General features: G+C 42.3%; 1 pseudogene; it reads left to right on the forward strand.

Moving 5' to 3' along the window:
* LOC129403439 (uncharacterized) overlaps nucleotides 1-26,613 on the forward strand; it is a 575,036-nt pseudogene that overhangs the window by 345,911 nt on the left and 202,512 nt on the right.

The following is a 26,613-nucleotide window of genomic DNA, read 5'->3' on the forward strand; positions in this document are numbered from 1 at the left end:
GTTCGATCCCCGGCATCCCATATGGTCCCCCAAGCACTGACAGGAGTAATTCCTGAGTGCAAAGCCAGGAGTAACCCCTGAGCATCGCTGGGTGTGACCCAAAAAGCAAAAAAAAAAAAAAAAAAAAAACCACACAAGGTACCAGAACCTATGGGACGCAGCTAAAGCTGTGTTAAGTGGAAAATTTATAGCTCTGCAAGCTTTCCTCAGAAAGGAAGAAAGGGCCTATGTAGATAGCTTGCCTTCGCAGCTCAAGATCTTAGAAGAGGACCAGCAAAAGGAACCCAAACCAGATCGAAGGAAAGAAATAATAAAACTTAGAGCAGAAATTAATGATACGGAAACACGAAAAACAATCCGAAAGATCAATGAAACCAAGAGCTGGTTCTTCGAGAAAATAAATAAGATTGATAAACCACTAGCAAGACTCACAAAGAAAGAGAGAGAAAACCCTAATAAACTGAATCAGAAATGAAAAAGGGGACAGCACAACAGAAACCAAGGAGATTCAAAAGATCATCAGAGACTACTTTGAAAGTCTGTATGCCACAAAACAAGAGAACCTAAAAGAAATGGACGAATTCCTTGATTCCTACAATCTCCCAAGACTGAACCAAGAAGACTTGAAATACCTGAATAGGCCCATAAATATCAAGGAAATTGAAACTGTAATCAAAAGTCTCCCCAAAAACAAAAGCCCAGGTCCAGACGAATTCACTGCTGAATTCTTCCAAACATTTAAAGAAGACTTGTTGCCAGTTCTCCTCAAGCTTTTCCAGGAAATTGAAAAGACAGGAACCCTCCCGAACAGTTTCTATGAGGCACATATCTCCCTAATACCAAAAGCAAGCAAAGACACCACTAAGAAAGAAAATTATAGACCAATATCCCTGATGAACACCGATGCAAAGATCCTCAACAAAATACTAGCAAATAGAATCCAACAACTCATCAAAAAGATCATACATCATGACCAAGTGGGATTCATCCCGGGGACGCAAGGATGGTTTAGCATTCAGAAATCAATCAAAATAATCCATCATATCAACAAAAGTAAAGATAAAAACCATATGATCATATCAGTAGATGCAGAGAAAGCATTTGACAAGATCCAACATCCATTCATGATGAAAACCCTCACCAAAATGGGGTTTGGAGGAACTTTCCTCAAGATAGTCAAAGCCATCTACAACAAACCTATGGCAAGCATTATCATCAATGGGGAAAAACTAAGGGCCTTTCCTCTAAGATCGGGGACAAGACAAGGATGCCCACTCTCACCACTTCTCTTTAATATAGTACTGGAAGTACTAGCAATAGCCATTAAGCAAGAAAAAGATATTAAGGGCATTCAGATAGGAAAGGAAGAAATAAAGCTCTCACTATTCGCAGACGATATGATACTATATCTAGAGAAGCCTAAAAGCTCTAGTAAGAAACTCTTAGAAACAACTGACCTGTACAGTAAAGTCGCAGGCTATAAAATCAATACCCAAAAATCCATGGCCTTCCTATATGCAAACAATGAGACAGAGGAAAGGGACATGAAAAAAGCAATTCCGTTCACAATCGTGTCCCAGAAAATCAAATACCTTGGAATCAGCTTAACTAAAGAAGTAAAGGACCTCTACAAAGAAAACTATAAAACTAAAAAGAATTATTTTTTATAAGAAATAAATGAGGACATGAGGAAATGGAAACATATCCCCTGCTCATGGATAGGGAGAATCAACATTGTCAAAATGGCAATACTCCCCAAAGCATTATACAGATTTAACGCGATCCCTATAAGGATACCCATGATATTCTTCAAAGAAATGGATCAAGCAATCCTGAAATTCATATGGAACAATAAACGCCCACGGATAGCTGAAACAATTCTTGGGAAAAAGATGATGGAAGGCATCACTCTCTCCAACCTTAAACTTTACTACAAAACGGTAACAATTAAAACAGCATGGTACTGGAACAAAGGCAGAGCCGTAGACCAATGGAACAGGGTGGAATATCCCTACACACAACCCCAAATGTATGATCATCTAATCTTTGATAAGGGGGAAAGAAATATGAAGTGGAGCAAGGAAAGTCTTGAAGACCAAAGTCTTCAACAAATGGTGCTGGCATAACTGAACAACCACATGCAAAAGAATGGACTTAGACCTTAACCTGATACCATGCACAAAAATCAGATCAAAATGGATTAAAGATCTCAACATCATACCACAATCCATAAGGTACATCAAAGACAAGGTCGGCAAAACCCTTCACAATATTGAAACTAAAGGTATCTTCAAAGATAACACGGAACTGAGCAATCAAGTAGAAACAGAGATAAACAAATGGGACTATATTAAACTAAAAAGCTTCTGCACAGCAAAAGACACAGTGACCAGAATTCAAAGGCAATCTACAGAATGCGAAAGGATATTCACCCAATACCCATCTGATAAAGGGTTGACATCAAGGGTATATAAAACACTGGTTGAACTTTACAAGAAGAAAACATCCAACCCCATCAGAAAATGGGGCAAAGAAATGAACAGAAACTTTTCCAAGGAAGAGATACGAATGGCCAAAAGGTACATGAAAAAATGCTCTGCATCACTAATCATCAGGGAGATGCAAATCAAAACAACCATGAGATACCACCTCACCCCACAGAGAATGGCACACATCCAAAAGAACAAAAGCAACCACTGTTGGAGAGGATGTGGGGAGAAAGGGACCCTTCTACACTGCTGGTGGGAATGCCGACTGGTCCAGCCCCTTTAGAAAACAATATGGACGATTCTCAAAAAATTAGAAATTGAGCTTCCATTTGATCCAGCAATACCACTTCTGGGAATATATCCTGGAGAAGCAAAAAAGTATAGTTCAAATGACATCTGCACTTATATGTTCATCGCAGCACTGTTTACAATAGCCAGAATCTGAAAAAAACCCGAGTGCCCGAGAACAGATGACTGGTTAAAGAACTTTTGGTACATCTATACAATGGAATACTATGCAGCAGTTAGAAAGGATGAAGTAATGAATTTTGCATATAAGTGGATCAACATGGAAAGTATCATACTAAGTGAAATGATCCAGAAAGAGAGGGACAGACAGAAAGATTGCACTCATTTGTGGAATATAGAACAACAGAGTAGGAGACTAATAACCAAGAATAGTAGTATATAATACCAGGAGGTTGGCTCCATAGCTTGGAAGCTGGCCTCACATGCTGGGGGAAAGTCATCCCAGATAGAGAGGGGAACACCAAGTAATATGTGATTGGAGATCCTGCGCGGGAAGGGAGATGCGTGCTGAAAGTAGACTAGAGACTGAACAGGATGACCACTCAATACCCTTATTTAGAACCACAATACCCAAAAGGAAAGAGAGATATCAAATTGGAATACCCCGCTACAGAGGCGGGGTGGGGTTGGGGGGATGGGACTGGGGGGGTGGGAGGGATACTGGGTTCATGGGTGGTGGAGAATGGACACTGGTGAAGGGATGGGCTCTTAAAAATTGCATGAGGGAAAAAGAAGCACGAAAATGTTTGAATCTGTAACTGTACCCTCACTGTGACTCACTAATTAAAAAATAAATAAATTTAAACAAAAACTGGGAAACTCAAGTTTCCAACAATAGTTGAGTAGGCAAACTATGGTATAGCCATCCCAAGGTATCACAATGCAATTAAAAAAATTGATTCACACATATGCATGAATATCAAGAACATACTGAGGCAGTGGAACAGAGATAACACAACTGGCTGGAATACAGGCCTTGCATGCAAGAGGTCTAGGCACCTCATGGACCCCTGAGCACTGCAAAGAATGTTCCCCAAATAATTAGTCAAATGTGCTCTCTGAGCACTACTGGATGTGAGCTGAAGACTACACCCCACCCAGAAGAAAGCTAAGTGAAAGAAACCAGACAGAATACTATTAACAGTCTGCTTTCATTGATATCAAACTCTAGTTTTAAAAGAATCAAGAGGACAAAGAGCTAGTTCGCCAGTCTGGAATACTTGCTTTGCATGCAGGAGACCTGAGTTCAGTCTCTGACATGATGTGGTCACTCAGACCTTCACCAGGAATGACCCCTGAGCAATGAATTAGGAGTAACCCCTAAGCATAACTAGGAGTGCCCCTCTCAATAAAAAACCCAGAATCTAGCACAGTAGACTAAAACAAAAACAAAATCATCAATTGCCTGAAGTCAGAGAAACAAGAGGTTAAGGAAACTTGGTCTATACCCAGCAAAGCCAGGAGGGCGAGAGGTACCACTGCCGGTGAAGCTTGGTCAGCAGGCCCAGAGATGTTTGGGCTCAGGGGACTCAGGTTCTAATGGGGGTCATGCAGTGCTAAGAACCAAACTGAGGACCTTACATATGCCAGTCTTGAGCTATACAACTTGAGCTATTTTCCTGAATCCAGCACAAAGAAACCTTGAGGACTACAAAATTGTTGTTTAAGTTATATTGGTAGTATAATGCCCCAAAGTAGAGAGAGAGGGTATGGGGGAAATACCCTCTCTGCCCCTGCCCATAAAGGCAGGTGAGGGGTGGGATGCAGGGGATACTGAGGACATTGGTGGTGGAAAATGTGCACTGGTGGAGAGATGGGTGTTCAATCACTGTATGACTGAAACTCAAACATGAAAGCTTTGTAAGTGTTGCTCAAAGTGATTCAGTTAAAATAAATAAATTAATTAAAAGGAAAAAATTATATTGGCAGTTCTTAATGGTATATATTTGTGAAAATTTATTGAACAATACATTTAAAATGAATGTGTTTGAGGGTTGGAGAGCATAGAGGTATTTGTCTTGCATGCAATTGGGTAGAGTGGGGGCAAGGGGGCAAAATATCTGGATAGATACTTCTCAAAAAAAGACACATGGACAAATGAATCTCGGAACCGAGCAGCTCTCTACAGAGATGGGTCCAGACATTGTGCCAGGCTGATTTCACCGGGGCACCTCAGGTGGGAGCAAGTGTTCTCTCTTTCTGCCTGCAGCAAACAAACTCCAGCAGCCACAAACTTCCAAAACCCAATCGCCACCACCCTCACGGCTGATCTTCACAGGCTCGTCCCAAGCCCCCCACGCAAGAGAATAAATATGCTGAAACACCCAGGTATGTGGGACCGGTGACTGAAAACTCCAGGCCTCAGAGAGTCAGACTGGGCTGCCCCTGCCCATCCGCCCACCCTCTGGGGCCCTGGCTATCATGCCATGAACTGCTTCCAGGGGCCACGTAAGTGCATTAACAGCCATGATTCAGAGACACAAATCTCAAAACCGAAAAGCTCACTGCTCCGGATCCCAATTAGAATTCCATCTCATACTATTTATTTTTTACTTTTTTATTGAATCACTGCAAGATAGGTAGATACAGACATCTCATACTATTCATAACAAGCAATACAAAATAAATTATCTAGCATCTCTGTCCTTAGGGCAGGCTTATGTAGTGGTGGGAAACTTCGAAATAATGGTGGTGGGAAGGTGTAATGGTGGTGGGATTGGTGTTGAAATATTGAATGCAGCCAATGATTGTGAACAACTTTATGAAAATAAAATTAAAAAATTAAAAAGAACACATGGGGACCCTCTGCGCCTAAAGACTTTGATTCCAAAGATGTAACACATTCGGGCATCCAGCGCAGCACCCGAGAGCGATGCACTGGGACACCAAACTGGGCTACAACTCGGTGCTGCTGGGGGTGGATTTTTTTTTCCTCCCCACCCTGTCTTCCTGCATGGAAAGCGGCGGGCTGGCGGCACCATGTGGCAGGCGCCATCTTCTGTGACTCCAGACCCACAGGTATTCGGATTTTACTTTGGGGGCTCCCAGGAACTCATGGGAAGGGGGCGTAACCGGCACGCCCTCGGCCCAGATAAACCCGGAGCCGCTGAGCGCGAATCGGACCCTCTGCGCCTAAAGACTTTGAATTCAGAGACTTCTTACAGCAATGCACTGGGACTGTGAGCTGGGCTATGTAATTTCTGGCAGAATTTTCCCTGGACTTTATACAGAAATCCAAAACCGCTGCCGCGTCCGCGCGACTTAACATTTATAATTGTCAGCAATGTGAATCGGTTCCATTTAAACAGGTCTGACTTGAGGGGGAAACTCCAAATAATAACAGTAAGTTTTTGTTGAAAATATTGAAGGTTTTTAATGTAGCAGCCACCTCTGGACTGTGAACTAAGCAAAAGCCCCACGCTGGCCGACGTGGCGTGGCGTACACCATACTATGAGGCGCAGGAAGGGGGATGAGGGGGAAAAAGAAAAAGAAAAAAAGGGAAAAGGAAAAAGAAAAAAAAAGAGAGAGAGAGTTATGTCAACTATAGTGAGTTTTGTGTTGAATTATGGAATGTAATCAAGGTAAAGAAAAAATGAAATGAAATTCATTAGTTATACAGTAGGGGGTAGGGGGTGGGGGCGGGGGGTATACTGGGGTTTCTGGTGGTGGAATATGGGCACTGGTGAAGGGATGGGTGTTTGAATATTGTATAACTGACATATAAACCTGAGAACTTTGTAACTTTCCACATGGTGATTTAATAAAAATTAAAAAAAAAATAGAGGTACTAGAAAAGAAAAAAAAATAAAAAGAACACATGGACGACCAGATTATACATACAGAAATGGTTCAATATCACTACTTAGGGTAATGAAAATCAGAATCAGTGAGAGATCAGCTTACACCTGTGAGAATGGCACATTCTGCACAGAAAGACTGGAAACAAAAAGTATTGGCTAAGGTGTGAAGAAAAGGAACTATGCTATTAGTATCACTTGTCAACCCGTTGATCTTCGATTTACTTGAGCGGGCATGCTGTCAAGGTGGGTTCAATCCCCAGCATCACATATGGTCCCCTGAGCACCACCAGAAATGATCCCTGAGTGCAGAGCCAGGAAAAAGCCCTGACAACTCCCAAGTGTGGTCCAAAAACAAAAATAGAGGGTGTTGGCTTTGTGAAACAAAATTATGATGTATCAATATATTTCTAAACAAGGATTTTTCTAAACTATTCAACTTTATTCAGATACATATAGCACATACCCACACACATAAGTGAGTATGCATATATGCATGCCTCACTATACCTGCCACTGATATTTCAGTATCATTCATTATCAAACAGATGCTCTTTGGTTATATTCACATATGAGTGAAATTAGCGATAACTAACTTTGACCTGGCAATGCACAGGTGTTACTCCTCGCCCTGAACTCAGGAATTACCCCTGCCAGTGCTCAGGGGACCATATGGGATGCTGGGAATCGAGCCCGGATCGGCCTCGTGCAAGGCAAACGCCCTACCCGCTGTGCTATCTCTCCAGTCCCTATCTTTCACTTTCTGACTTACTTCTTTTCACAATCATTTTAATTTCCACTCACATTGTCATAAAAGGCATTATTTCATCTGTCTTTGGTTTTGGTTTTGGTTTTGGTTTTCAGGGACCATACCTGGTGGTGCTTAGGGACTCCATCTGGCTCTGTGTTCAAGATCACTTCAGTTCGGGCTTAGGCCTCCCACAGCTAAATATATTTTCAGTTCCTTTTACCTGTCTTCCACCTCAAGATTTCATCTATCATCAACAAATGAATAATAATTCATTTGAGTATGTATGTACCAGATCTTTTAGTATACTCATTCATTGATAGACATTTAGCTTACTTCCACATTTTGGGTAAATGTTGCTGCTGTGAAGACTGGGATTCATATAACTTTTCAGTCAGGTATTAGTGGAGATAAAGGGAACCCACATCTACTGCTTGTAGAAATGTCGACTGGTCAATCTTTATGGAAAAAAATTTGAATACTTCTCACAAAACTAAGAATTGAGCTTCCATATAACCCAGCAATTACACTTCTGGGCCCGTGTGGGGTCCCGTGTCCTGACCAGCAGGGAGGACCCTTTGTGGGACTGAGAAGGGGACGCAGCCAAATGAACAGACACAGAACCAGAAAGCAGCAAGGAGAAAGAGAGAGTTTATTCTACTAGCAGCTACTACCTATACCTTTCTGCTGGGGGAAAATGGTGGCTGGACCCACATACAAATGCAGATTGACATGTCCTTTTGTTACAGGCATAGGCTATTGAGAAACAAATGGCGACCATAGTGGCAACCTTGCTACAAGCCTCTGTTAGAATCAGAGAGCCAGGCTGTCTGACTAGGAGATAAGAGCCAGGCTTGTAAAGCTGCTCCCTACAGGCCCAAGAAAACACCTTAAGGGCCCAAAAATTATTCCAAAAAGACATTTGTGCTCCTATGTTCATTGTAGCATTGTCTCAGCAATGAAGAGAAATTATTAGATGATGCCTATTCAGCAGGCCTGATTGTTGGGGAAAATTTCCAATCAATAATAGTGAGCTCTGTATGGAAATATGGAATGTACTCAAAGTATATAGAGAATAAAGGGAATATCATTAGCTACTTAGATGGGGGGGTGGGAGGGGGGTGTATTGGGGTTCTTGGATTATTATTCATATGTGGAATATAACCAAAGAGCATCTGTTTGATAATGAATGATACTGAAATATCAGTGGCAGGTATAGTGAGGCATGCATATATGCATACTCACTTATGTGTGTGGGTATGTGCTATATGTACCTGAATAAAGTTGAATAGTTTAGAAAAATCCTTGTTTAGAAATATATTGATACATCATAATTTTGTTTCACAAAGCCAACACCCTCTATTTTTGTTTTTGGACCACACTTGGGAGTTGTCAGGGCTTTTTCCTGGCTCTGCACTCAGGGATCATTTCTGGTGGTGCTCAGGGGACCATATGTGATGCTGGGGATTGAACCCACCTTGACAGCATGCAAGGAAAGTGCCCTCACTACTGTACTATCACTCCTGCCTCAGACAAGACGCTCCTGAGACAGTCTTTTGTGGGGCACATTGAAATTGAGCACTGCCCTACGTAAGGCAGCACTTTTCTACATGCTTACTCTCTCATATGAAGGTATGATGTGGTGCAGCCTTGTGACTTAAAGACTCTAAAGGCAATGGTGGTGTAGATTAAGTGGTCAAAGCATTGAGTAGAGGAAGAATCTGCTTTGTGAGGAAAGAGGGATCACAGTGGCCTAGCATAAATGGCACATCATTTTAACGAAGATGTAATTTTCCTCATTCCTCCCTCTCATTTCCTCCTGATTCTTGTCTCACCGTCCAAATCAACCTTTTTTTCTGTCCTTTGAACTATTTTGTTCATGGCTTTTAAAAAGCTTCTATTCATTTTGCTTTTTGCTATTTTTGCTTTGGGGCCACACTGGGCAGTGCTCGGGACTTATGCCTCATTCTGTGCTCTGGTATCCTCCTGGTGGGCTCAGGGGATCATAGGAGGGGCTAGGGATCAAACTTGGACTGGCCATGTGCAAGTAAAATTCCCAGCTTGAGTTGCTACTAAATTCTAAAGGTGATTATGCCTCAACTCATCATTTATTAGAATTCCTTAAGAGAGTACTATAACCTGGGTCTCTAATAGTTCAGCTATCAGCAGCTGGGCAATTTCTCCAGATGTTCCTCATTCATTCTGATTTTCACCTCTAAAAATTGGGCTGTGTTAATAATGTAGGGAGAAAAAGGCAGAATTTACAATTTTATTATGATTATACTTAGAAAAAAAGTAGTGCAATAGCGAGGTTTATGACCTACCATTGGTAGGTCCCCATTTCTACTTTAATTAATTTCTTTCACAAAGACTCTTAGGCAATGTCTTTTCTGAGGCAAACTGAAATTGAGTTCATATATCTTCCCAAATAATTTTATATCTCAATGATTTCTTTTTTCAATCAGTAATTTCAGCCAGGGCAGTCACATTTGTATTTGAAGCCTGCCAACCCTGGCCAGAAATCAGGTCTCTGTTTAAGACACACCTTGACAAGAGGATTAGATGTTCTAGTGAAAGGCAGATAAATGTCACTCATGTCACTATAAATAAAAGTCTGGGTGTGCTTATCAGCTTGTAGGGTTGAGGTCTTACCTTCAGCACTTCTGAGAGCTTGCTTTACACTTTATTATCCTTTAAATGAGGTCTTTTCCATCCAGCTTCCACCAGTTATACTCCCAGAGGGAATTATTACCATTCAACTCTTTGAAATATGTGCCTTCTGTCAACTTCCTGTCTTTTGATTTATGAGACAATACAACTTGTTGGTCTTAAACAAAAATCTGCCAGAATTTTCTCAAATGTCATATTAGGAGATGAAGTGAGTAGAACCCTTTCAGAGTGCTGAACCTTGGATGTACTGTAGCTACTTTACAAGCAAATCATGTCCAGCAGGCTTTGACTGTTAGGTTACATTCTAGAGCATGGGATTTGTCATCTAAATCCATGTAATAACAAGTATGGATTTAGATTTGTAGCTTGGGTCAAATCCTTTTCTTTAAAATCTAAGTTTAACAGCCCAAACTTACGAAAAATCTGTTGTAGCTTCTACATTTTTGCATATACAGCATCATATCACAAAGGATCTGAGGAATCCTGCTTGGTGAATTATTTGAGCAGACTCCTTTTTCACACATTAGGATGTACAGCTCAAGCTATATGTCTTTGGTTAATATAAAATGTGAGCATAGACTGGGAAAGTTTAGAGTTAAATACCTTTAATGCAGTTATCGACAAATTGAAGCCTTATAAAAGCATCTTTCAGTGAACCTCCCTTCCTGTAGGTATGACCTTCTTAGTACCAACAAGTTTTGAGCCACACTAGTCAGTGCTCAGTGCTAACTCCTGGTTTGATACTCCCGAACCACACATGGTGGGACTCAGAGGACCGTATGTGGTGCTGGGGATTGAACCCGGGTCAGCCATGTGCAAGGCAAACAGCCCAACCTGCTATACTACCTCACCCGACCTTCTTCTCTTTTCTTAGATGTATCTAGCTGTGCTTAGGGCTTACTCCTGGCTCCTCACTCAAGAACCATTCCTGATAGGGCTTGTAGTTCGAGCCTGGGTCAGCTGTGGCCATGGAAAGCACCTTAGCCTCTGTGCTATCTCCAGCCCCAAATATCTCCATTTATGAACCATATCCTAGAGCTCAATGAGAACAGAATTAGCATAACCAATGGCTTTGAGAATCTGCTCATCAATGTCTTTTTTTGTTTGTTTTTTGGTAATGGTGAACTACATTTGGTGATATTATACAGATGTTTTAGGTAGCAAAGAGTACAAAAGATAAAATCTGAAAAGCGACAGAAAAATAATGTGGTGGGTAAAGCTGTTTTAAGAGAAGAAAACTAATAAATAAATAAACAAATAAGGAGCTGGAGAGATAGCACAGCGGGTAGGGCGTTTGCCTTGCACGCGGCTGACCCGGGTTCAAATCCCAGCATCCCATATGGTCCCCTGAGCACGGCCAGGGGTAATTCCTGAGTGCAGAGCCAGGAGTAACCCCTGTGCATTGCCAGGTGTGACCCAAAAAGCAAAAAAGAAAAAAAAAAAAAAGGAAGAAAACTATGAATTTAATTTCTATTTTTATGATTTTAGGGGTTATCAAAGTTCATGGTCTCTTAATTCATTTGAACTTCACTTGTAAGTATATACTATGCTTTAAAATGATTAAGCACTCCAAAGAACTTTTGTTTAACTGGATTATTCTCTAAGTATTTACCATGTTCAGGGGTCCAGATAGTATAGTGGGTAGGGTGCTACCCTTGCATGAGATCTACCAAGGTTCAATTCCCTTCACCCTATATGGTCCTTCAAGCCTGCCTAGGAGTAATCCCTGAATGCAGAGCCAGGAGTAAGTTCTAAGCACAGCTAATGTGGCCCCCAAACCAAAACAAAATATCGACCATGTTTGGGGGGTAGAGAGATAGTACAGTGGGTAAGGTGTTTGCCTTGCATATATCCAACCTGGGTTTGATGCCTGGCACCCAATATGGTCCTCAGTCTTGCCAGGAGTGATTCCCAAATGCAAAGCCAGGAGCAATATCTGAGCACTGCTGGATTTGGCCCCCAAAGCAAAAAAAACCAAAAAGGCCATGATAGAAATCAAATCTGAGAAAAAAAATCTAAATACTAATTTATTAATTATTTAATAATGTGAAAGGCCAGTAAGGTAGCTGAAAGGGCTGAAATATTTGTTTGCATATGGGAACCTGAGATAAGTAACCCTTCAGTAATGAGCTATGAGTAGCCTCTGAGCACCACTGGGTGGCCCAAATATCAAAAAACTAAAAAGTCAAATTTTCCAAAAGATGAAAAATGAAATAGGAAGATTGCCTTCTTATTTTAAATTCCTCTGTATCTGAGACTTACTAGAAAAGAAATGAACTGCTGCCACTCAGATTTGCTTCCAAGAATTCAATCTGCTGAACATGTCACAATCACACAAGCCCACCCTACTACTGGAGAATGACAATGAAGTGTTCATACAACGTCTTAACATTATCATGAAAATAGTTTGGACTTCAGAGATCCTCTCAACAGGGTACTGGAATACTATGGGTTTCTGGTTTTGGGGCTTTTTGTGTTTTGGGGGCCCAGACCTGACTCTGCTCAAGGCTTACTTCTAGCTCTGCACTCAGGTCACTTCTGGCAAGCTTGAAGGACCATTTGGGATGCCGGGGATTGAACCCAGGTTGGCAGGGTGCAAGAAAAAGCACCATAGCCACAGTACTCTCTCTGGCTTCCCACTACAGAGAGCATTTTGCTCTCTGAATTTAATCAATACAAAGTAATTACTGAGAACATACTCACCAGATGAACATGAAACACTGCCTCTTCCAGGTCAGTGCTCTCTTCCCTTCACCCTTATTCCACTCAGATCTTCCTATTTCATGACTGTCATCCTACTTCCGCCCTAGCATATGATGACCCCATTAGCTGCTTAATCTGCATCTCTCTGAAATATCTGTAGCAATTATTTGTGTAATTCAAATGTGATTTTAATCAGCTGCAGTGTGAGACACGTTTATTATTGGTTGTCACTGTCACTGTCATTGTCATCCCGTTGTTCATAGATTACTCGAACGGGTGCCAGTAATGTCTCCATTCGTCCCCTGCCCTGAGACTTTAGCAGCCTCTCCTTACTATTTTTCCCAAAGATTGGAGGCTCTTTTCAGGGTCAGGGGAATGAGACCTGTTATTGTTACTGTATTTGGCATATCAAATATGCCACGAGGAGCTTGCCAGGCTCTTCTGTGTGGGCGGGATACTCTCTGTAGCTTGCCAGGCTCTCCGAGAGGCATATATATATATATACATATATATACATATATATTTCCCTTTATGATGATGTGTCGCACGGCTGCAAAGTGGCCGCGCAGGTCCAGTAATATGTTCACTCATGTGTGAGGCTTGGCCCAAGTGGATGGAAAGCAGCCTGGAGCATGGTGAAGGTGGGGTAGTGGAGGTCAGCTGCCGGGGGTTGGTTGTCTTGGGGCGGGGAGGGCTCTCACCCGCCCCCCTCTGGGGCACCCCTGTGTGGAGTCCGGTGGCATGGTTATGGGGGCATCATTTTATGCTCCCTTCTGGGAGGAGCAGCTGTGAGATCTGGAGGGTGGCTGATAAGGTGATTACCTGGCACTGGCAGCAGGTGGCTTATGGGTGTGACCCCTGGGTCACCAGAGATTGGGGGAAGCAAGCAGAGGATCCCTGCTCCAGGGTCGCATTGAGCCCAGAGTCCAAGATGACAAAGAACTTGATTTTGGTTATGCTCTGAAAATTATCTGATTGTTTTTTTTGTAGTTTGTGAGGTGTTGTCCTTACTGCTAGTGATGCACTCTTAGAGGGTAATAATAAAATCACAAAATTTTGCTTGTGATACCTGACATACTTAGCAAAGACAGTGAACCTTAGATATTTGATGTTAAGATTAAGGGGTATTCTACAGATAAAGCTATAGTCATCAATTTTGTTTCCATTCACTCAGAAAGACATATATCGGTATCCATTTAGTTGTTTGGGTGGGGGCACACCTGGCAACGCTGAGAGAGGCTATGCAGTGCCAGGAATGGAGCCCAGGGCCTCATACTTGCAAAGCAAGTGCTCCACAGCGCTGGCCCAACATTATGTAGTTTTTTAATCTTCTCTGCAGTTTGGTTGGGACCATATGATTGGATTTGTACTAAATGGATACAACTAGGAACAATTTGAGACACCACCAAGTCTGCCACTTAAAAAGCTCTACTACAGGGTCAGAGCAATAATACAGTAGGGGGGGCACTTGCCATGCACATAGCTGATTGGGGTTCGATGTTTGGAACCCATATGGTTCCTTGAGCCCCATGAGGAGTGATTCATGGAGTGCAGAGCCAGGAATAAGCCCTGAGCCCAGCCCAAAGTAGCGCCCAAAAGCCAACACCAAAATCAAAACCAAAAGGAGGCTCCACTGCAGCGCTCCTGCCCTGTCTTTTCCTTTGGTGAGTGGGTGGACAAAGGCTGACCTGGCAGGACCAAGAATTGAAAGCAGCGGGAATCCAGGCCACCACACGGAGGACTGCTCTGGAGAGTGTTCATCCTGGGGACGGGAAGCTAACAACATTTCAGGCATGACGTTACTGCACCAAAGCCAAGCTGATCCTGGCACATTAGCGTTCACAAATGAAATAAGAAATGGTAGGTAATGAGGATAACACAAGAGCTTAATGTTCATGCTTATTTGTTGGGGAAGCATTATGGTGAAGAGTCTTCTGAGGAGCAAAGAATTTGAATTCGCTGAACAGTGGTAGGAAGACTCGGTGTAAACTCAGTAAAGGTGAGTGAGCAGTGAGGACATTAGAAAGTTAGTACTAGCATATTAGTGGGAGGAAACAGGTGTGTACTGGTAAAATGAGGCTCTACTAGATTCCTAACTGTCTAGAAACTTTTAAGGGTAATATGCTAATGAGACTAAGCCAGAGATGCAGTACAGCTGGTAAGGCACTTGCCTGGAGCACAGCTAACCAGGCTTCTTCTGTTTGCTTTGGGGCCACACTCAGCTGTGCTCAGGGCTGACTGCTGACTCTGCTTTGAAGGATCACTCCTGGTGAGCTCAGAGGACCATACTGGGTGCCTGGGGATCAAACTCAGGTCAACCGCTTGCAGGGCAAATGCTCTAGCCACTGTGCTATCACTCCAGCCCCGGCCAGCTCAGGTTTGATCCCCAGCACCAAAGATACATGACAGACGTGATCCAGAAGCACAGGGACAGGAATAAACTCTTAGCACAGTTGAATGTGGCCCCAAAACCAGAATAAAGAAAATACACCTTCAAAGACCATGAAACCTATCAGATAATATTCTAATGGCTAACACTTGTTATGTTTAGCACACTTAAAACCGTACTGAGTGTTGTAACTTCAAACACTGAATCTTCATAGAAATCCTAGGAAGTTTTATAATCCTCATTTTACAGATAAAGAAATTTAGGTCTAGAGAGACTGAACAACTTATCCAATACTAGTTATCGTCCTCCCAAAAGAAGATGCATGTATATGTCTACATGTGTGTGGGAGAGAGGGCAGGGAAGGAAAGCGAGAAACCGAGGACTGAGTTATTTTAAGGAATTAGCTCATTATAATCGTAGAGGCTTTACAGTACAACATCTGATGGGGCAGGCTGGAATCTAAAACTCCTTAAAAGACAAAGCGACAAACTAGATTCAAAATTAATCTATTACACAAAATTACTTTTGTCAAAGAGAATCAACTTCAGCTCTCCACTTTAAGTCTTATGGTGCAAAAATGTTGTCTTTTGAAATGTGCAACACATAATGACAAATATTGTCATTAAAATGTGCAGAACTGAGAAAAAGGCTATGTCTGGGATCACTTCAACTGTATCTTATTGAATTTTATTTAGGTCTTGGGGCCACATCTGGCAATTCTCAGGACTGGCTCTACACCCAAGAATCACTTCCGGTGGTGCTTGGGGGACAATGGGAGATACCAGGGGTTGAACCCAGGTCAACCACATGCAAGCCAGAGCTCTACCCACAGTACTATATCTCTAGTCCCCCATTTTACCACTTTAAAATTCTCTCACCAGGAGTGATCTCTGCTGCAGAGGTAGGACTAAGCCCTGAGTACTGCTGTGTGTAGGTCCCAAATAAAAATTAAAAAACGAATTAGGTAAACTATGAACAGAAGACTTTTGCTAAATGAAGTAAAACTGGATTTTCATTGCAGGTAAATTTTTCAAGTATATTGAAATTATTTTTTGAGGGGGGAGCACTCCCAGTGGTGCTCAGGGGGCCATGTGGTGCCAGGGAATCAAACCTAGGGTTTTCACATGCAAAGCATGTGCTCAGTCCTTTGACCCATCTCCCCAGACTCAATACACTAGACTTTTTAAAGTAAGAATTAAAAGAAGAAACTTAAAAAAAAAACAGTTAATAGGTCTTCACAAAGAACTACTTATTTGCAAAGAAATGTGTCATGATATATTTCAAAACCAAATTTAGATTTCTCCTTCTCTGAGTATTTTGTATGAAAAGCTAGGGCAAGACCAAGTGTTCAGGAAAGAATAGTCAAAGAGCTTTCTGGAAGCGAGAGTAGGGAGATGCAGAAGTCTAGAAGAATGTCTGATGTGGGAAGAAGCAACTGAAGTTGTGAAGAAGGATCTGGAACAGCATCCTGATGGTGGTGGGGTGTGGTCCCCGTTCCCTCTTTCCTCATCTTTCTACTTGACCTTCCCAATAATAGTACAAGGTAAATGTTTAACAAATGTAATGGAAATAATGATCAAGTTGTTTCACTGACGTGAAAACTGCAAAGAAAAAAATGACCTATAAACAATGCTTGAATGTTTGTATCTATATAGAGAACCAGGACTCCTATTTTTAAAAAATTTCACCCATTTTCACTGCCACAGTACTTCCCTTAAAAAGGCCAACATTAAAAAAAGAGAGAGGGGCTGGAGTGATAGCACAGTGGGTAGGGCGTTTGCCTTTCACGCTGCCGACCCGGGTTTGATTCCCAGCATCCCGTATGCTAAATGAAATGGTCTCCTGTGCACCGCCAGGAGTGATTCCTGAGTGCAAAGCCAGGAGTAACCCCTGAGCATCGCAGGGTGTGACCCAAAAAGAAAAAGAGAGAGAGAGAGAGAGAGAGAGAGAGAGAGAGAGAGAGAGAGAGAGAGAGAGAGAGAGAGAGAGGGACACACATACGAATCTTGGACCCAAGCAACTTGCTGTAGAGATGGCTCTGGACTTTGCAACTGGCCATTTTCACCAGGCCACTCCAGTTGCGGGCAGGTGCCATCTGCTCCATTTGCCCTCTAGGAATCCCAATGACTGCCATCTTCTAGAACTCAGTGAAAAGCTCCAGGTACGGGTGGCGGTGGCCTCATGGGACAGGAGAGGAGTTGGTCCTTCTCCTTACCACCCCCCCCCCATCCTGATGGGACTCTGAGAATACGCTCATGCCCGGCCACCATCTACTTGGGCTCCCACATGGTCATGATCCAGAGACACACAAATGAATCTTGGACCCAATCAACTTGCTGCAGAGATCTCTCCAGACCTTAATTATTAGAATTTTAGAATCCCTGGAGTGCGTGGCCACTCTTGCGGCTGCGAGACATTATATTTTACCCATAACAAGCAATATAAAACACATTGTCTAGCACTGCCTTTTCAGCAGGTATGAGTGGTGGTGGGACTTGGTTCAAATATTGAACTAAAATAGAGAAAGAGAGTATTGTGCAAATTGTGTGCCACACAGGCAGGGGGAGGTGTGGGATGAGTGGGTGTGGGGGGGATACTGAGGACTTTGATGGTGGAAAACATGCACCTGTGAAGGGATGGGTCTTAGATGATTGTATGATAGAAGCTCAAACATGAAAGCTCTGTTACTGTATCTCACTTGATTCTCACATGTGAACCCCTGGGTTCAGTCTCTGTCATTGCAACCAAACCAAGTGCAGATAGAAAAAACCAGACTGATGATTGCTACAGGCAGAGGGATAGGACTGAGAGTCAAGCAGGCTGACAGGGACCAAAGGGTACATTGTTTCTAAACAAGTCCTGGGAGTTTAATGTACAGTATATGACTACAGTTTATAATAATGAATTGCATACTTGGAAGTTGCTAGGAGAGCAAATCTTCCCCTTTTTTGGGTAACAAGTGGGGGCGGAGGAAGGAGATTCTCTCAGGCAACACTCAGGGAGTCTGTGAGCTGTTTTCGGTGATACTTAGCCAACGAGGCTGAACAATTCAGATCCCAGGCATGGTGGTGCTGGAGGTCACCAGAGAACACTTGGTATTGCTAGAAGGCCTCCAGTACTATACTCAGCAATGCTGAGGGAAGCATATGTGCTAGGAATCAAACTCAAGGCCTTGAATAAGTAAGGTGTGTGCTCCATCTCTGTGAGCTTTCTCCTTGGTTTCAGGAGAGCCAGTCAGTGTGTATTTGTTGTCGAAAATAAAACCTAGAGCTTGGTGCATGCAAGACAAGGTTTCTATCACTGAGCTACATCCCAGTCTCAATGAGAATAAATCTTAAAGTTCTTATAACAAGGGGGAAAAACCCTTATAACTGTATTATATTAACTAAATTTATTGTAACGATTCCTTTGCTAGATATACAAATATCAAACCATTGCATTATACATCTGAAACTAATAGAATGCGTCAATTATTCCTTAAAAGAATTTTTTCTTCAAAATTCTATTTTATTAAAGCACTGTGAATTATAAAGTTATTCAGTTGATTTCTTTTTAAAGGCCAGGGATATGGCTCAGTGGTAGAATTAGAGCCTTGCTGGCATATGGCCGATGGTTTGATCTCAGGCAGGGGCCGAAAATAAAGCAGGATGGGTTGCTTTACAATAGAAAATATTAGGGCTGGTGATAGTATAGGGATTTGGGTTCTGTCTCCAGCACCACAGGGTCTCCCGGCATCCCCAGGTGCAGCCCTGGATGACCCCTGCATTGACAGCTGGCCTAATCCAGCTAGCTCCACAGCTCCTAAGATAACTCAAAGAGCTGAACATGTTAGGGATGCCTAGATTCCATCTTGGTATTGAGAGCCCACTAACCATGGAGAGTAGACCCTGAAGAAATGAAGGGTATGGCCAAATCATACAAAAACCAAATGAAAACATTTTTCTTTCTTTCTTTTTTTTTTTTTTTGTTTAATTGAATCACTGTGAGATAGTTACAAGCTTTCATGTTTGAGTTTCAGTCATACAATGATCAAACACCCATCCCTCCACCGGTGCACATTCTCCACCACCAATGTCCCCAGAATTCCCCCTTTTCAGCCCTCCCCCCCCCCCCCCGGCCTCTATGAGACAATTTCCCCCATATGTAGGGAGCCATTTTACAAAGCTTGGCTCTTATCTTCTGATTAAACAGAGGCTTACTTAAATTCCTGTAGCAAGGTTGCCACTCCTGATCTTACTGATTTTATCCTATCACCATTTGTTTATCACTAGCTAACATCCATGCCACACCCTGCATTTCTATTGGGGGTCCTGGCATGCATACCATACCAACGCCTCCCAGCAGAGAGGTATAAATACGGTAACTGCCATAGAATAAACGCTCTTTCTCTCTCCTTTTCCTTCTGGCTCTGTGTCTGTTCATTTGGCTGCGTCCCCTTCTCAGTCCCATGAAGGGTCCTCCCTGCTGGACAGAATGGGACCACCACACCCATACTCCCTCTACTTTTGGACATTATGGTTTGCAATGCAGATACTGAGAGGCTATCACGTTTGGTCCCGTACCTACTTTCAGCACACATCTCCCATCCTGAATGATTCCTCCAACCATCATTGACTTGGTGATCCCTTCTCTATCCCAGCTGCCTTCTCCTCCAGCTCATGAGGCAGGCTTCCAATTATGAGGCAATATTCCTGGCCCTTGTATCTACTGTCCTTAGGTGTCAGCCTCATATGATGTTATTCTGTAATCCACAAGTAAGTGCAGTCCTTCTATGTCTGTCCTCTCTGACTCATTTCACTTAGCGTAATACTCTCCATGACCATCCACTTGTAAGCAAATTTCATGACTTCATATCTCCTAACAGCTACATAGTATTCCATTGTGTAGATGTACCAAAGGAAAACATTCTTGTATAAAACCTAAAATGAACCACAGAGACTGGCACTCATCAAAAAGAACAAGAACCACCAGTGGTGGTGTGGATGCAAGGAAAAAGGGGCTCTCATTCATTTTTTTTAACCCCAACCCTCTCATTTGTTTTTTTGAAAACAATATGGACATTCCTTGATAAACTAGAAACTAAACTCCTATTTGACCCAGCAATACCACTTCTGGGAATATACCCTCGGGGCACAAAAACACACAGCAGAAACATCATCTGCACTCCTATGTTCAATGAAACACTACTCAGAATAGCCAGAATCTGGAAACAACCTGAATGCCTGAGAACAAATGTCTGGATAAAAAAATTGCGGCATGGGGCTGGAGCAATAGTATAGCGGGTAGGGCGTTTCCTTTGCATGCGGCCGACCCGGGTTCGATTCCCAGCATCCCATATGGTCCTCTGAACACCGCCAGGGGTGATTCCTGAGGGGTGATTCCTGAGTGGAAAGGTGGAGAGCCAGAAGTAGCCCCTGTGCATTGTCAGGTGTGACCCAATAAAGACAAAAAAAGAAACTGTGGTATATCTACACAATAGAATACTATGCAGCCACTAGTAAAAATGAAGTTATGAAATTTGCTTATAAATGGATGGACATGGAGAGTATCACCCTGAGTTAAATAAGTCAGGAGAGGGACAGATATAGAATGACTGCATTCATTTTGTGGGATATTAAAAAAAAAAAGCAGTATGAGACTAATATTCAAGGCCAAGGAAAACAGGGGCCAGGAGGACTGGTCAATGGTTGAAAATCTGCCACAAGTTTGTGGGGGGCAAAGTCAGTTAGGATAGAGAAGGGACCTTTATGACAATACACTGTAATCCTGTTGTTCATCGATTTGTTCAAGCGGGCGCCAGTGACGTCTCCATTGTGAGACTTGTTACTTGTTACTGTTTTTGGCATATCGAATATGCCACAGGGAGCTTGCCAGGCTCTAATAGTTAGAAATGATCACCTTGGACAGAACATACCTGATAACTTTTCAGTACCTGTATTGCACAGCATAATGCCCAAAAGAAGCGGGGGGAGGGGGAGAGAGAGGAGAAAGTGAGAGCGAGAGCAAAGAGAGAGAGAGAGAAAAGTGCCTGCCATAAGGTGGGAGGGAAACTAGGGACATTGGTGGTGGGAAATGTACACTGGTGACAGGACAGGGGTTGGAACATTATGTGACTGAAGCCCAATCATGTAAAACTTTGTAACAGTGTATCTCACTGTGATTTAACTAAAAAATAAAATTTTTAAAAAGCTTAAGAAAAACCCCAAAATGAAATCTGACCAAATATCTGAGCACTCTGTGGCCTAGTCAATATGACACTTAAAATTGACCATCATAACTATGATTTTAAATACACCATGTTATCAATAATGAATTTTATTAAGAATATAGGGAAAGGAAGTACTTGCTAATTTAAGGAATAAAATTTCAGATTATTTTCTATACTTATGATAATGGGGCATTGAAATACTTACAAATATTTTGGTTTCTTATGGGACGCAGCTAAAGCCGTGTTAAGGGTAAAATTTATAGCTCTCCAAGCACTCCTCAGGAAGGAAGGGCCCACATAGATAGCTTGACTTCACGGCTCACGACCTTAGAAAAGGACCAGAAAAAGGAACCCAAACCAGACCGAAGGAAAGAAATAATAAAAATTAGAGCAGAAATTAATGACACTGAAACAAAAAAAAAAACCAATCTGAAAGATCAATGAAACAAAGAGCTGGTTCTTCGAGAAAACAAATAAGATTGATAAACCGCTAGCAAGACTCACAAAGAAAGAAAGAGAGAGAACACTAATAAATTGAACCAGAAATGAAAAGGGGGACATCATAACAGAAACCAGTGAGATTCAAAAGATCATTAGAGACTACTTTGAAGGTCTATATGCCACAAAACAGGAGAACCTAAAAGAAATGGATGAATTCCTTGATTCCTACAATCTCCCAAGACTGAACAAAGAAGACCTGGAATACCTGAATAGACCCATCAATGTTAAGGAAATTGAAACTATAATCAAAAATTTCCCCAAAAACAAAAGCCCAGGCCCAGATGGTTTCACTGGTGAATTCTTCCAATCATTTAAAGAAGACCTGTTGCCAGTTCTCCTCAAGCTTTTCCAGGAAATTGAAAAAATAGGAACTCTCCCAAACAGTTTCTATGAAGCATACATCTCCCTAATACCAAAAGCAAACAAAGACACCACTAAGAAAGAAAATTATAGACCAATATCCCTGATGAACACCGATGCAAAGATCCTCAACAAAATACTAGCAAATAGAATCCAACAACTCATCAAAAAGATCATACATCACGACCAAGTGGGATTCATCCCGGGGATGCAAGGATGGTTTAACATTCAGAAATCAATCAACATAATCCATCATATCAACGAAAGTAAAGATAAAAACCATATGATCATATCAATAGATGCAGAGAAAGCATTTGACAAGATCCAACATCCATTCATGATGAAAACATGAATGGACTATCTTGAGGAAAGTTCCTCCAAATCCCTCACCAAAATGGGATTTGGAGGAACTTTCCTCAAGATAGTCAAAGCCATCTACCACAAGCCTACGGCAAGCATTATCTTCAATGGGGAAAAACTGAGGGCCTTTCCTCTAAGATAAGGCATAAGACAAAGATGCCCACTCTCACCACTTCTCTTCAATATAGTACTGGAAGTACTTGTGATAGCCATTAGACAAGAAAAAGGGATTAAGGGCATCCAGATAGGAAAGGAAGAAATCAAACTCTCACTATTTGCAGATGATATGATACTATACCTAGAGAAGCCTAAAGCCTCTACTAAGAAAGTCTTAGAAACAATAGACTTATACAGTAAAGTTGCAGGCTACAAAATCAATACCCCAAAATCCATGGCCTTCCTATACACAAACAATGAGGCAGAGGAAAGGGACATGAAAAAAGCAATCCCATTCACAATCGTGCCCCAGAAAATCAAGTACCTCAGAATCAGCTTAACCAAGGAAGTAAAAGACCTCTACAAGAAAACTATAAAATGCTACTCAATGAAATAAAAGAGGACATGAGGAAATGGAAACATATACCCTGCTCATGGATAGGGAGAATCAATATTGTCAAAATGGCAATACTCCCCAAACCATTATACAGATTCAACGCGATCCCTATAAAGATACCCATGACATTCTTCAAAGAAACGGATCAAGCAATCCTAAATTTCATATGGAATAACAAACGCCCACGGATAGCTAAAACAATTCTTGGGAAAAAGACGATAGGAGGCATCACCCTCCCCAACCTCAAACTTTATTACAAAGCAGTAACAATTAAAACAGAATGGTACTGGAACAAAGGCAGAGCTGCAGACCAATGGAACAGAGTGGAATATCCCTACACACAACCCCAAATGTATGATCATCTAATCTTTGATAAGGGAGCAAGAGATGTGAAGTGGAGCAAGGAAAGCCTCTTTAACAAATGGTGCTGGCACAACTGGACAACCACATGCAAAAGAATGGGCTTAGACCTCGACCTGACACCATGCACAAAAGTCAGGTCAAAATGGATTAAAGACCTCAACATCAGACCACAAACCATAAGGTACACTGAAGACAAGGTCGACAAAACCCTCCATGATATTGAAGATAAAGGTATCTTCAAAGATGACATGCAACTGGCCAACCAAGTGGAAACAGAGATCAACAAATGGGACTACATTAAACTAAAAAGCTTCTGCACCGCAAAAGATACAGTGACCAGAATACAAAGACTATCTACAGAATGGGAAAGGATATTTACACAATACCCATCAGATAAGGGGTTGATATCAATGGTATATAAAGCACTGGTTGAACTCTACAAGAAGAAAACATCCAACCCCATCAGAAAATGGGGCAAAGAAATGAACAGAAACTTTTCCAAGGAAGAGATACGAATGGCCAAAAGGCACATGAAAAAGTGCTCTACATCACTAATCATCAGGGAGATGCAGATCAAAACAACCATGAGATACCACCTCATCCCACAGAAACTAGCACACATCCAAAAGAACAAAAGCAACCACTGTTGGAGAGGATGTGGGGAGAAAGAAAGGGACCCTTCTACACTGCTGGTGGGAATGCCGACTGGTTCAGCCCTTTTGGAAAACAATATGGATGCTTCTCAAAAAATTAGAAATTGAGCTCCCATTTGACCCAGCAATACCACTGCTGGGAATATAACCCAGAGAAGCAAAAAAGTATAGTCGAAATGACATCTGCACTTATATATTCATCGCAGCACTGTTTACAATAGCCAGAATCTGGAAAAAACCCAAGTGCCCTAGAACAGATGACTGGTTGAAGAAACTTTGGTATATCTATACAATGGAATACTATGCAGCTATTAGAAAAAAAGAGATCATGAATTTTGCATATAAGTGGATCGGCATGGAAAGTATCATGCTAAGTGAAATGAGTCAGAAAGAGAGAGAGAGAGACATAGAAAGATTGCACTCTTCTGTGGAATATAGAATAACAGAGTAGGAGACTAACACCCAAGACTAGTAGAAATAAGTACCAGGAGGTTGACTCCATGGTTTGGAGGCTGGCCTCACATTCTGGGGAGAGGGCAACTCAGAGAAGGGATCACCAAGTATAATGCGGTCGGAGGCTATGCGGTGGAAGGGTGATGCAGGCTGAATGTGGGCTGGAGACTGAACACAGTGGCCACTCAACACCTTTATTGCAAACCACAACACCTAATTAGAGAGAGAGAACAGAAGGGAATACCCTGCTACAGTGGCAGGGTGGGGTGGGAGGAGATGGGATTGGGGAGGGTAGGAGGGATGCTGGGTTTACTGGTGGTGGAGAATGGGCACTGGTGAGGGGATGGGTTCTCGAACTTTGTATGAGGGAAACATGAGCACAAAAATGTATAAATCTGTAACTGTACCCTCATGGTGATTCACTAATTAAAAATAAATAAATTAAAATTAAAAAAATAAAAAAACCCAAATATTTTGGTTTCTAAATATGTCATCATTCTGAGCTTTCCTTTGCCCCTTAGCTATCCAGATTAAAATGTTCCAAAATATATTCCAAACAATAGTGGGTTTTCTGTTGAAAATTGAATGTAATCAAAGTAAAGAGAGTAAAGTGAAAATCATCTGCCACACAGGCAGGGCAGGGGCGAGAGGAGGAGTATACTGGGGTTCTTGATGGTGGAACATGTGCACTGATGAAGGGATGGGTGTTTGATTACTGTATGACTGAGACTTAAACCTGAAAGCTTTGTAAATGTTTTTATGATGATTCAATTAAAAATAAAATAAAATAAAATGTTCCAAAATATATTGTTAAAGACATGAAAACAATTTAAATGTCCATCAATGGATACATGTTTATATGTATACATTATATTATATACATATATGTACAAGGCTCCTTGCTAATTTCCAATGCTTATAAATTCTCATCTCTTCTGCTTCTTAAGCTGTTTCATTGCCTGCTCAGTGTCAGATGACAGTCACGTCAATATGGTTTGTCTTTCTTTATTTTTACACCTTAAGACTATACTAAACTGGCGGCTGCAGGGCTTCACTGGAGTATCGGGCTGGGTAAGGCCCAACAACGCTTAGCTCATACCCTGACACCCTTGAGGTTCCCTTTCATTTCATTTTCCTTCTGAGTGTCAAAACCTCTAGTTTATTATACAAAACAAGTTTAGAGCTCTGAAATATTGGCTGTGGACTCATTTCTGTTAAGCATTTGTCTGGGCGCTTTCCTTAAAAGGGACAGAAACTTAGCACAAGCCCCCATATGGCAAAAGGAAACTCTACTGGCTCACAAGTCAAAGGATAAGTTTACTAAAGCTGCTGTGACTGCAAACAGCCTCAGTCGTTGGCTGCCAGTCTCCAGCCCTCTGGCCCGCCTTCCTTGTCTATGGTTCAAGTCCAAAAATGCCAGGCAAGAACTCGGAAAGGCTCGATCGGCCCGCCGAGGCGCTCTGCTCCGTGTCCACTTCCCATGGCATAAGGACCGACATACCGCAGAACCAAACGCTTAACGACGCTGTTCCTGGAACGCTTGGAATAATTATTGCTGCCCTTTAGGAAAAGATTTAATTACAGAATCTATTTCTCTAATTAAACAGAGACATTAGACCGGAGCAGGGCGCCAGGAATATTGCAGTTCAGGTGGCAAAGGAAAGCACGTGGAGGCTTCCCGAGGCCGCCTTCAGGGCTAAGAGTGACCCAGGCCAGGGGGGTCCAAGCACTTAGGGCTCAGTGACCCAGACCAGGGCGGTCCGAGCCTTCAGGTTAGGAGTGGCCCAGGTCAGGGGGGTCCGGAGCTCGGGCGGCGCGACTGACCGCCTCCTCCCCTCCGTCACACCTCTCGGCACACTCAGAGAACAGAAAGGAAAGACAATAATGTATTGTCAGTGCAAGGGCGAGGATCAACTGATGCTTGGATGAGACACAAGCTACGTGAAAAGCAAGTGCTCAGTCGCTCTCCGACGGGGCTCCTCACGTCCTCGGAGGCCCGCACGCCGGACAGACCGCCCCGAGCCCCCTCCGGACAGCCCGTCCCCGACTCCCCTCC

Source organism: Sorex araneus, chromosome 3 (genome assembly GCF_027595985.1).
Source record: "Sorex araneus isolate mSorAra2 chromosome 3, mSorAra2.pri, whole genome shotgun sequence".
NCBI lineage: Eukaryota > Metazoa > Chordata > Mammalia > Eulipotyphla > Soricidae > Sorex > Sorex araneus.